At 42.0% G+C, this 13,351-nt stretch overlaps 1 protein-coding gene and 1 pseudogene across 6 annotated transcripts in view; one reads left to right on the top strand and one right to left on the bottom strand.

Moving 5' to 3' along the window:
* PLRG1 (pleiotropic regulator 1) overlaps positions 1–13,351 on the top strand; it is a 204,895-nt gene that overhangs the window by 174,395 nt on the left and 17,149 nt on the right. The window contains exon 14 of one of the 6 annotated variants that reach the window (XR_015053148.1): positions 6,581–6,660. The exons of the other annotated variants lie outside the window; for them this stretch is intronic. The gene's annotated coding sequence lies outside the window, so the exon portion shown is untranslated. The remainder of the gene's footprint in view (positions 1–6,580; positions 6,661–13,351) is intronic. 6 annotated transcript variants of the gene reach the window in all.
* LOC147009053 (uncharacterized) lies at positions 7,081–9,218 on the bottom strand (annotated as a pseudogene).

The following is a 13,351-nucleotide window of genomic DNA, read 5'->3' as shown; positions in this document are numbered from 1 at the left end:
CTGTGTCCTCTCCCTTCACAGATGGCTGGTTGTCACATGTCTTTAGTTTACAGAGCTTGGAGCACCTGAGGTTGTTCATCAAGTAGATGCACCCAGGCAGTCGGCATGACCTGGAACAGTCACAAGAAATGAGTTCCATTCCAGCTTTTGGAACTGTTGAGCTGATGAACTGTCCAACCAGTCAATTTTAAGTTTCTGTTTGCCATCATGTTCTTCATATTTCCAATCATGGCCATTTAGTGATGGGATGTTAGGTTTGGCTTCAAGGCTCCTCCATATCTATCCATCCATTGGGAACATATTCTGTGCAGAGCGTTGGTGCTGCCGAAGCAGTCTCCTAGGCTATTAGGCATAATCCTGGATGGGTTGCCACTCTGACACAGGATACCAGCAAGCTGGCACTGATTTTTCCGATCTCGGAAGGATGACAGGCAAAGTCAACCCCACCTGGTATTAATTCAACAGCCGAGTGGGATTTGAACTCGGGATCCTAGGATCCCCAGCCCACCACCCTAACCATTAAGCCAACACCAGGCATTTCTCCATATGGCAGTTTCGTAATTTGCTTGAAGGATGTGCTTGTGGATGGTATCCACACAAGGTGGCAACTGGTGAAGATCGACTTGGCCATTTTTGCTGGTGATCAAGTAATAATGCAGTTCATTTACATTCTTCACACGAGGCTTGGCAGCATATAGTCGGCAGGTAAAAGCCACTAACCTCTCAAGGAGTGATGGAGATACTGTCCAGTCTTTTCTGATCTCTGTGAACATGCACTGAAGGTCAGAGTTTTTCTTCAGTATGTTCAAGGAAGCAATCTTGCCACGTCCAGCTTGTGTGCTGACACTGTCACATCCATTGAATGCATGCATTCCTATTAATGCTTTGCAGAGAGACGATCCTAGCACCGACGCAATTTTTTTTTGTCCATGTAATGTGACTTTGCCTGGGAGCCATATTTCAGACACAGAGTTGCACTGATGTTTTCCATGAAGGCCAGTAGGAACAGAAACATATCAGTGTCATCAGCTATGAGTACAATAGACTGGAAACCTTGAACTGCTGCATGTGCCACATGTAAAATAAGTCGCGTATATGCCTCTTCTTGTGAGGAGCAGAGCTCTGGGACAAGAACACTTCCTTCGTTTGTGATTTTGAAGCAGTTCTCTCCAGAGGTTAGAGAACCTTTCCTCTTTGTTGTTCTGTGTATTTTGGCTGTTTCCACTCTTATATAAGAAATCAAATGAGACTGGTTTTGTTTTTAATTGCTGAGAGAAATTTCTTCCACTGGACTACTGTCTGCTTTACTGTGATGTTCTTCAACTGTATAGATCCAGTGTTTGATTGTCTGCCTTCTCTTTCCACTTCTTTGATGGAATTCTCTTTGTACGTGTCAAAGGCAATATCAATACAAGAGGACTGAGAAGCTTCGTTGACATCCTTTTGAAAGTACGAGAAAGGTGAAATTACCAAATGTCTTGTACTCGCTTTTTGTCTTGTGCTCAAGTGCCATTCCATCAATGAGACGCTGACTTTGATTGTCTGAATTCCAGGGGTGAGATGTTTTTCCTCAGTTCCTTGGCGAGAGCTCATTTGTTGGTTTTCCTTGGTGTGCCATCTGCAGTGCCTAGGGACCATGAAAGTGGACCCAAGGGATGCTTCAGAATCTCTTGCATGTCAAGCTGTCTTGTGTGTGCCATCACTAGCATCATGCTAAACAATTTGCAAGTTGATCATAGAACGATTTCCTTTGCACTGACAGACTTTAATCTTGGTGTTTTGTTTATATAAGTGAAGGTTTTAACCTTTAGCTTTGGAAGCCAGTCATAAAAATTCACTCTAGGAGGATCACTTCCTCGACCAGTGGTTCTTTACCTTTTTTTGAGTCATGGACCCCTTTGAGAATCTGGTGAAAGCTACAGACCCTCACCAGAAAAATGCACATAAGCACATAAAATAAAATTTTGCATGCAATGAATAAATTTTATTGTATGGGAAAATTCTTTCCTTCACATCCCATCATAATCAGAATGAAAAAAAACAATCTTTACAAAGAATATATCTCACTTTTTCATGCAAAAATCTATGACCATTCCATGAATAAAATGAAATATATACAAATTGTGCAAATTAAACAAAAAATAAACTTCATTTCTGCTCAAAAGTACATTTCAGTGAGAAGGCTGTTGTTGTTTGTCTGCAATAAGATTAAATTGTGGAGTGGTCTTTGATAAGGCAACACGCATGTCATGTTTGACATCCAATCGATTACTACTTTTCGTTTTGATGGTAACAAGTGCTGAAAATCCCGTCTCGCAAAGATATGTGGTTGCAAACGGAATCGGAGCTCCCATAGCTCGCTTTGCCAGACGAGGGTAGGCTTGTGTCAAGGAACACCAAAATTCTCCAAGACTCTTTGAGTTGAACTCCTATCGTATCATTTCCTTTGTCCTCAGGTCAATGAGGTCATCTTTGACAAGGTCTGCATCAGTCATACAGTTTATATCACCAAGGAAAGGATTACGAATCCATGTTTGAACTTTAAGGTCATCTGAGCAGAAGTAACCTTTGAAAGAGTTCTGCAGTGCTTCCAGGTGTCTGCACATTCCTGCCTGCAGAGAAATTGACAGGGCTTTGTCTCTCTCGACTTCATCCTGCAGAAGCACTTCTTCCAGCATTGGAAAGTTTGCATAGTTGTCTGCCTCCAATCTCCTCTTCCATAGTGGCAGCTTGGCCAAAAGAGCTTGCAGGTTTTCAGCAGTATCCATAATGGTGACTACAGGGCCTTGAATTGAAAGACTTACCACATTCATATGGCCAAAAATATCCGTCAAATAAGCCAAGCTGTGAATGAATTCCTCCCTGTCAAACTGTTCCGAGAGTGGACTTTCCTTTTTTCTCAAAAAAAGTGAAACTTCTGCCCTAATTTCCATCAAGCGCTTCAAGATTTATCCTCTGGAATGCCAGCGAACTTCTGTGTGGTAGAGAAGAACTTCATATTCTGCTCCCATTTCGTGACAAAACCTCTTGAAAACACGATGATTCAGAGCCCTGGCTCCGATGAAGTTGACGACTTTCATGGCAGTAGACAAGACTTCTTTCAGGATTGTTGGCAGAGTCGTTGATGCCAGTGCATGCCGATGTAGAAAACAGTGAGTTACGATGACGTGAAGAGCTTCTTTTTTCACCAGAGCAGTAAAACCAGATGTGTTGCCAAGCATCGCAGGTCCTCCATCTCTACACAGAGTACCCAAATTTTTCTTCCTGTCAAAGTTGTGCTTGGCAAAGATATTTTCCAACATTTCTAAGACTTCAATGGCCTTTGTAGTTTGCAAAAGGGGCTCACAAAATAGGAATTCTTCTTTGATGGCATCAGCATGCACATAACGGACGAAAACAAGGAGCTGGCCACACTGAGAGATGTCAGTACTTTCATCCAGTTGCATACTGAAGGGAAATAGCGTAGCTGCCAATTCCTCCATGACCTGCTTCAAAATATTACAAGAAATGTGAAATATTCTGGAATGTATGACATCATTTGACAAAGACACTGCTTCAATTTTCTTCCTCGGCTCCAATCCACAAACCAGCTCGACCATGTCCAGGGCACATGGCTTCACTAAAGTCTCTCCAATTGTGTGTGGCTTCTTTTGTTTGGCAATGTGATAAGCAACCTTGTAGGATGCTTCAAGACAAGGCTTTTGTGTTTGGGCAATTCCAAATTTTGGCAAAGTTCCAACCTTTTCAAATTGAGCCTTCTTTGCACAAAAAATATCCACACTGTCCAATGTATTTTCAGGATGGACAGACGTGAGGTGCTCCTCAGCTGTGTTGGCTTCATGCTTCCATTGGGGAGAACCTTGCCACACAAGAAACGCTGTGGCTTTTGTGTTCCATCACGTTCAGTGATGGAAGTAAAACCAAAGGATACGTAGGCTTCATCATACTTCCTTTTCTTTGACATTTCCAACTTAAGCTAGGTCTGCAAAAAAAAATAAAAAATAAAAAAAAATGTATACATATATATATATATATATATATATATATATATATATATATATATATATATATATATATATATATATATATAATAAAATAAATAAAACACTGTGATGTAATTTATATGGAAAACAGTCACCAGTGAACAAAAATTAAATTAATAAGTTTAGGCCAGCTGTGTGTACGAAACGTAATTGAGGCATGCTTTTCATTAAATCTTGGATCTGCTGGATCAACTGCTGGTCAAAAAACAAAACAAAAACACATTTTTCGTGATTGGATCAAAAGGCAACACCAATGGCATGCTCAAAGGAATTGTTCACTAATCCTGGGTACATGATATGTCAACATCATTAAGATAGAGTCCCCTGAAATATGAGACAAGCTCATTGATTCTACTCCGAATTACTGATAATACTCGGGTATGGGGTATGTAAATATCTTTGAATGGAAGGAAATGGAGAAAAACATGGTACCCCAATATTTATATTCATTTTCATGCATTATTTATCTATTCAAATATGGATGAAAGATATACAATGTATTGTAATGTAGAAAATAAATGCAGATAAAAACATGGCAAGCAAGAAGGAAAATCAGAGCCAGTGCATGACGCAGGTAGATGGAAAAATTATATTTATGGGTAATTGAATATACAGTATAATTGTATTGGAAAAAAAATGGATCTGAAGATACTATAAAGTTTTAAACCTCACCAGCATATGAGAAGATTCCTGAGTCGTTACAAGCTGTGGAAAGTGAGAAATAAGCACTTAATTATGGAGTGGCACTGGGTGGTGGTCGTGCAAACACAAGGCCTAGTGGCCAGAGCTAAAATCTGGGGCAGGGTACATTTTCTTCAATTTCTATCGACGGAAACTATTCTAGAAGTCATAAACTTGACGATGATGACGACTGTATGTTACCTGACTGTGTACATTCAGTAGCATCTCATTTCAACCTACTTTACAGATATACTAGTCTTCAGTAAGCAAGATTAAGTACATAACATCCTGTACATAGACAAAAAATAAAACTTTTAATAAAAATCTTGCGAAAATAAATTTTAAATAAGTTTTATGCGCCTGGTTCACGGACCCCCTGAAGCCCATCCACGGACCCCAAAGGGGTCCATGGACCACAGGTTAATAACCTCTATCCTAGACGGTCTTCCTTGAAGGCATTGTATGCTGTCAGACCATGTGCCTTTGCTGTTAAAAGATCTGTGGTAACAGGCTCTGGGGCTTCAGTCGCATTGCTTATGTTGATGAGGTCTTGCGATTCTGTGAAGGGATTTGCGAGATCACTGAAGGTGTCCATTAGTGATGAAACAGCTCGTTCATCCTTTGAAATACGTGATTGTTGCAACTCAGCATGTTGTAGATCAGAGTGATTCATGGAAAGAATGCATCTTGAAATCCTGACATAGCTGCTTCTATACTCTGCAGTGAGATGGTAGTGAGAGACTGCCCTCATATACAGGCTGAATCTACAAGTTCCTCCAGGGGTCTTGGTGTCTTTGCTGATGGTCTCCTTAATTTTTGGTCAGCAGGTATCCTGCCAAAGGTATTTTTGGGTCTAATCTGAACAAAAAAACATTCCTTCCATAAACCTCTCAAAAACAGCTGGATGCCTCTTTGGCAACTGAGATATTTCTGCACAGTAAGCTGTCGGGTAACGAGCGTAGTTGGTCTTTTCATAGGCAAAAAACACCAAGGAATACATTCACAAATGCATGCCATGTGCAACTTCCAGTTTCCTTCCCTCGATACATAGATCAAGTCAAGTAAAACACTCACAATGTCGACATAGCTCAACCAGTATTCAGACAATGGGCCATTGATGTGTCTCAATTCATCAAGATAGGTCAAGAAGTGATACAGCAGTCTTTACCTGCTCATTCTCCAGGGTTTCTTCAAAAGTTTTCTGTGATATCATCATGCAGATCACGTACCTCTTCTCGTCCTGTTTCCAAGGATGCAATGAGATTGGGGCAATTATTATGCATCCACAAAATTAACTTCCCAAGCCAGGCAAAGCAGTGCTTCATAAATGTACTTGTGGGTTCTTACTGCCCTGCTATAATGACGACCTTCCATCACAGTGGAAAATGAGCCTTCAGCAACAATGCCTGGTTCTATAACAATGTTTTTAAGACCACCATCTTGGAATCTTTTACCAATGTTTGAGAGGAAGATTAGAATGGTGTGGAATGTGCCCATTCTCAATATCGCATTCTCGTATTTCTCAGCATGCTTCCAAGTGATCTCAGTAGCCTTTGCATACAGTGCTTGATCAAATACAAGAACAATCTCATCAAGGCTGAGCTGCTTTCTGATACTGACTGACTGACTGACTGACTGGTTGAGTATTTCATACACAGGAGACATGTTTGTGGCTGGTGCATTGATCGTTGGAAGATATCCTATATTGTCCTGTGAGACCTGTATGTCCCCCCCTTGTGAAAATATTGAATCCAGTCCAACCCATGACTGTTTGATATAATCGCTATTGACCTGTTTTGCAAGAAACCAAATATGATTCCTATTCAAATATGTTTGTGTGACTTCTGTATCATCAGCATCAATCATTTTCAAGCTGTGCGGTCCAATTATTTCTCCAGAAATATAGATGGGTAAAGAAACATCTTCGATACTGAGGGTGAGTTACGATGTTTTTTTTCGAGACTTCTTTGGCTTCTCTTTGGCATAATCTTCGATACTTCTTTGGCTTCTCAATCTCAGGCAAAGGTTTTTTTTCAGTGGAAAGGGTCCAAAATTCTAGGGCTGAACTGCTATGCCATTGACCCGATGTGATGTCCCTTTCCCAGTCAAAGTGTCTTCTAGTCTGTCAATGTTGTCCCATGCCAAAGTGTTAAAATACCAAGCTGAATGTTTTCAGGCAGACAAACAGTTTCATTAGTTGCAGCAATCTTCCTGAGGTAGAGAGCAGTGTCATTTTCTTCAATGACTGTATATGACGCAACATGTCCAAGTCGATTTAACATCTGTATAACTTCTGTATTTCCTGTCAAAGCCTTCACTGCACACGGAAGTAAAATATGCTTAGGTGGAACTTGAGACCCACAACTGAGAGCTTAAACCAGATCTTGTGAATAAGAATCCACCAGCATTTTTATCTGTTTAGTTGGATTCTTTGGATTCATTTCTCCACTCAATAAAGCAAATAGGAATCCCTGCACTTCTTTTGGCACTTTGGAGGTAGATTAATCCATCGCAGAGGGGAGGAATGGCCACTACCTGGTCTTGCCTTGAGATTTTATCACTGAACTGAGATGCAAGGCTGCTTTTTGCAGTGTATGGCTGACTTCTGTAGACATACTATGTAAGGTTTCAAGTTCTGTTTTCAGCCTCACATTCTCTTGTGCAAGGACATACTTGCTGAGATTCTCAGGAAAGACGAGCAATTTTCTTTTGCTGTCAGGAAATATGTGGAGTATTGTCAAATTCAGCCTGTAGTTTCTGATGTATATGAGGCGCCACGAGGAGTGATGTAAGGGACACATCGGCCATTTTGGAGTTAATGCCATATAGCACTATTTTAACCCTTCCCCTATCATCCGAGCCTATCATCATCATATCATTAAAAAATCTCGCTTACATCACTCCTCGCGGGCCTCATGTGCTTTTTGGTAGAGTCTTTAATTGCAGACACCTCGTGAACATGCATATATGTTCCTAAAAGACGAGTCAGCTCAGCTAGTGGGACAATCCGTGGAGACTGAAACAAGTCTTGTCCTATGTATTGGAAGAGTTGGTCATATGATGTAGCTTCAGCTAGCTTGTATCGAGCATCATTATCACTTCCCACTGTGTCTTCTTTATGAGCTGGGTTCTGAAGGTCTTTGGTATTGGTGTAGAGCTTATAGCACGATTTATAGTACCAAGTCTCAGCAGCAATTAGTTCTCTTGTTGCCACAGCAAGAATACACGTGTCCTGTCTCTGCATAGCGATGTTGTGAATCGTAACAGCTTGAAGCTGGACACACTTTGTCAGTAGTTCTCTTGTTCCTGTTCCTTTCATGTACTTTGAAGTTTTCCCAGGTGGACAGAATATGCAAACTTTATCCATCACAGTTGAGCTTGAAGATGATGTTGACTGATGCAAACATATTCTTTTTTTTTCAACTTCATCTTTCTTTGTTGCTTCAAGTTTATCTTTGTCCCGTTTCATAGTGAAGAGCTTCTGACATTTCAGATGATAATGTTTGTGGGTACCTGCCCTTCTTGTGCATTTTCTGCAATTTTCAGCAAAGTATGATGCTGTTGTAAACTAGCAGTTATGAGGAGTAAATTTCAGATAACTTGGTGAAGTGAGACTAGTATGTAGATCCTCACCAATCATGTGGATAATGCAATTTGTTTCCGTGCTGTCCATTTTTGAATTAACCTAAAATAAATAAAATGGCATTAGAAATAATCACAGCAATTTATGAAGTGTCAAAAAACTATAAGAAGTCAGGAATCCTGCAAGGAAAATACAGACTGGTAAGAAATGTATTTTATTTTCTATATTTTAGGAATCAAAAAATAGCATTTGTAGGTACTAGCAGGGTGTAAACTTTCATTTGGTACCTTATTTATATGTATATTATATTTAGTCATCACACATATCCTCATTTGAAACTGCTACCAGGCATAAATGGTATCCTGATGCACAGAGCTATCAAATTATACCAATAAACCATGAATACCCAGTTGGTACCGATGGACTACTTCAGGTGGTGGATTTTCAACACTAACCATTACTTAAGCAGCAATCTTCTTCATGTATATTGATGGTAGGGAAAAATGCATTTCACAATCACCATTATTACAACAAAGCATACGAATGTCATGATGAGGTACTGCAATATTTTAGCTCCTCAACTTCCAAAAACTCCCTTTAGCCAAGAGACCAGTCCAAGAACATTGGGGTTGTAATTGTGGTACTTCGCCCCTTCCGCTTTGATCTTTGCAGCCAAACTGTCGATGTGCTCGGAGTTGTGAGGGATGTAGGTGCAGCATTTAACACCAACGACGTCACACGTTCCCCTTCTGGGCAGCGAGCAACAAGTCCAGAGCAATGCGATTTTACATGGTTACAGTTCGTATGGCGTTCATTTCAGCATTAATGTCAGAGAGGCTGTCAGCCGTCTCAATGGCAAGTTTCTCCAAAGAAGCTGCCATGTTGATAAGTTCTCTAGCAGCCTTTGCCATGCTGTACATCGGAAAAGCAATCATGAAGAACCGCTCAGTCTCGCTTATAGCTCTTTTTCACCAGCTTGGAGTTTGGAAGGGAGAGTGAGTCAGCAAGCGCATACGAGGCACTACATAGCCTAAGTATCAGGAACCTGACCATTCCTTGGGGAGCTATGGATAAGCCTTATTTCCACATGCAAAATAGGTTCCATTTGTGGCCACCATCGGGTATGTTTATGGGGTCCCATTCTGTTCTCTGAAACGCCATCTACTTGTATCTTATACCGACATGTAGAGTTCCCTAAATAATGTTCACTTTTAGGGTTCTTCCAGGCCAAGCAGATACATCCTTCTTGCTTTTTCCAAACTCTGAATTTCAGAGGTGGCTTAGAGAAATTATATTGAGGGTAATAATGATTGAAGAAGCTAGTGACTTCCCTGCCATCACTTTCAACTTTTTCTGACAAATTATAACGTATTATCCACCCGATACGCCGATAATCTCTTTCTTCAAATGGAGTTACCACCAGTGGCAGGCTGTTGTCACAGTGGCAGTGTGACAAATGGGGTAGATGGGTGCAGACCCAGCAATTGCTCTGATTTGTACGTTGGGCATGTTTTTAAGGAAATAGCCAAATATGTGTTGATCTCATTTAATATTTAGTCATGCAAATCACCTTGTAGTGGGTTCGTCAGAACTTCCCTTTTTTCCTTTAATCAATGTGACCATGCATGTGGTGTCAATTTGGTGGTGTTGCTGTTAGTGTTTCTGTATGCGTGCCTGGATGTGTGATGGCATGGTTAGAGCAATCATGTATGGGTGCTGCTTTGTATGCAAGTGTAGAATGCATTTGCATACACATTGCATGTCATTACTTCTGAAATGCTCAACTGTACTGCTGTTTTCAACAGATGATGGTCCGATCGACTAGTACTCCTGTTTTCAACAGATGATGGTCCTATCGACTAGGGGAGCACCCCTTCTTTTATCAAGAAAAGCATAGTTGCTGGCACAACACCACAAAAGATGATGAATACAATCCATGTAGTCATGGGTTGGCAGTTGAGGATGTCTCCTTGTTGTTCAAGTTTTTCTCCATGTGAGCTCTTTTGCATTGGGAGGAGTGGTTCCACTTCGCTCTGCCTTGGCATTTCACAGCAGTGTGGGTGGTCAGCAATACCATGGTAGGGGACAATCCAACTGAGCTGGAGATCATTTTTCTTTGATGGGTCTTTACAAATACAAAGTCACCAGATTGGAAGCTGTGGCAGTCAGCAGCGGCTAGCTCCAGCAGTGCTTCCTTCACCTGTGAGTGAAAGGCTTTAACAGCATGTGTCAACACAGTGCAAAATGTCAACATGGTGTCATCCATCTGATGTATATGCATTTCCTCCACTGTTAAAGGAGATGACACTAGCAGCAGTATCATCAGTCTACCCATTATAATTTAGTGTGGGGAGAGACCTGTCCTTCTGTTTACTGATGAACTCATTGACATTAGAGCTACTGGTAAAGCATGTGGCCATTTCAGACCGGTCTGGCTACAAATCTTTGACAATTTGTTTTTTTTGAGAATCCCATTTTGTCATTCTACTGCTCCAGCTGATTGAGGGTGGTAAGCACAATGAAAATGCTGTTTGATTTGCAATACTTTGCACAATTCCTGAATCACTTGGGCTGTGAAATGGGTTCCCCCTTTCTATAAAGCTTACAAGGAATCCCGAATCGGCAAATGAAATCCCTCATTAGCAATTTGGCAACAGTGGTTGCATCCGCTTTTCTACATGGATGAGCTTCAACCCATTTAGAAAACATGTCGACTACCACAAGGACATATTTGTATCCACAACATACTGGCATTTCAGCAAAATCAATTTGGATATGTACAAACGGTACCATTGGTGGTGTGTGTGGATCAAGAACATTGCATCGTCCTTTTCCCGGATTATGTTCTTGACAAATCTGGCAATTTTGGCAATGCTGTTCCCCAACCAGGATAAAACCTGTTCCACACAAAGTTTTCATTACAATTGCTCACAGTCCCCCTTTGCTCGAATGACTCATGCCATACGCCCGACGAGCAAGCCAATTTAACAAAGCTTTGGGAGCCACAACACGGCCATCGTGTGACTTCCAAAGCTGGACTTCATTATCAAATGTCCATCCAGACACTACACACACATCTCGCTCACCTTCATCAACAGCCACCTTCAGTGCAGCCACATCATCACGGGTTGGAGAGTGAGTGTGCAGTGTGGAACGATATTGAGATGCCATTAAACTTCATCAAACTCTCCTGTATGAGTTTCACACTTGATTACAGCAATAGTAGAGGGTAACAAGATAGCTTTTAGTAGATTCACAATAAATTGGCCATTTTTCACTTGGGTTCCAGAATATGTTAAGAACCCACATTCCCGCCAGAGGGCAGTGAAGTCATGCACAATGCCATAAGCATAGTGTGAATCAGTGTAGACAGTGGCATTTTGTCTGGGGACAACACAGCAAGCTCTGATTCGTGCAAAAAATTTCTGCTTGTGGTGCTGAGCAATTTGGAGGTAATTTCCCACTTTTCAGTACTTCAAAATCAGAGCAAATTGCAAATACCGAAAACAATGACCCACCCGGCACCCTGGATGATGATCCATCCACATAAAGGACCAAATCAGAATTTCAGAACGGATCCGGGCTTTCAAGTCCGGGCCTGACAAAACAAACACTCGACATGACTTCCTCACAATTGTGCGGCTCTCAATCATCCGCATTAGGAAGGAGAGAAGCAGGATTCATTGGTGAGCACCGCTGAATCGTAACATTTGCTGCGGCTATCAAAACAAGTTCATACATAGTAGCCTATGCGGCAAACAAATGTTACATTTCAGGTTTCAGCAAAACAGCAGAGACAGCATGTGGCACAAGGAGTATCAAGGGTTTTCCCAAAACAATGGGGTCAGTAAATTGTACCGCATAAGAGCTACAACGGCTCTTTAACATGGTGGAAACCCTAAAACAACTGCCTCCAACTTTGTGCTGTGATAGGCTATCTGTCACATCTTCCTTTCATGTTTGTGCGTCAGTACTGCCTCCCGGTCAGGTCATGTCAGATCTGTGACCTGCTACATGTACCATGTAAACCTGTACTAACCTGTTCCGTGGTCGTGTTGTCGGCGACTAAACTGTCTCCCCCACCAGGTTTTCTGGTGAGGAGGGTGTTTGGATATGGACACCCAGCAGGATTAAAAACAAAACCTGTCAAAGGGCAGAGGAACTCCTTGTGAGCCAACGGCCATCCATATCTAGTGCCCAACTGTCTGTGGATGTCCTCCTGCAGTTGGGTTACTTTTCTATTAGGAGGTTGGTGGCAGGATTTGCACTCCGGCCACTGTAAAATCCTTCATTCCGCAAAACACACAAACGCAAAAAAATCTGAAAACCCACTCCGTGGGAGTACCTCCTGTGCAGCTTCCCTTCGCAGGGCAGCTCACTGGATGACGGGATTGGGGCAAATCCTTCGGGACCCCCAATCTTTGATGAAAGGAGGGAAACTACAGGGTAACCTCCCTGGGTCAGATTGCGGGAGAGTGTGTCGGAGTGGTGCTGAGGTGTCGTCCACCAGACGGCGGTCTCCTTGGGTTAACCTGAGGCGGTCCATTCGGGTGGGTGCCAGGAATATCCTATCCCTAAGAGAGGATGATCACCTGTCTCTGTTATCATCTAAGCTCAAGCGTTTGGACATCGGAATTGCAGCACTCTCTGAGGTTCGGAGACCGGATTGCGGCGAGATAATGGTGGGTGGTTACACCTACTATTGGTCTGGTCCCTCTGATGGTTACCATACTCAAGGAGTTGCTGTAGCTGTGTCCAATAAGCTGACCCCAATGATAATTGAGGTCACACCGGTCAACGAGCGTATTATGAGACTAAGGATTCGTCACTCCTTAGGTGTCATTTCCCTGGTCTCTGTCTATGCTCCGACTGAGACGAGTGACCTCACTGTGAAGGACGCATTCTACGCCACGCTCGAGTCTGTGGTTGATTAGTGCCCCAGACGAGATACACTTCTAGTCTTGGGGGATTTCAATGCATCGACTGGAACTGATAGGGATGGTTATGAGATGTGTGTTGGTCCCCATGGGTCAGGAACTATGAA

This window comes from Eptatretus burgeri, chromosome 18 (assembly GCF_056783735.1).
Source record: "Eptatretus burgeri isolate ZD-2024b chromosome 18, Ebu_testis_v1, whole genome shotgun sequence".
Classification (NCBI taxonomy): Eukaryota; Metazoa; Chordata; class Myxini; order Myxiniformes; family Myxinidae; genus Eptatretus; species Eptatretus burgeri.
This window is presented reverse-complemented; position numbering and strand designations above follow the sequence as displayed.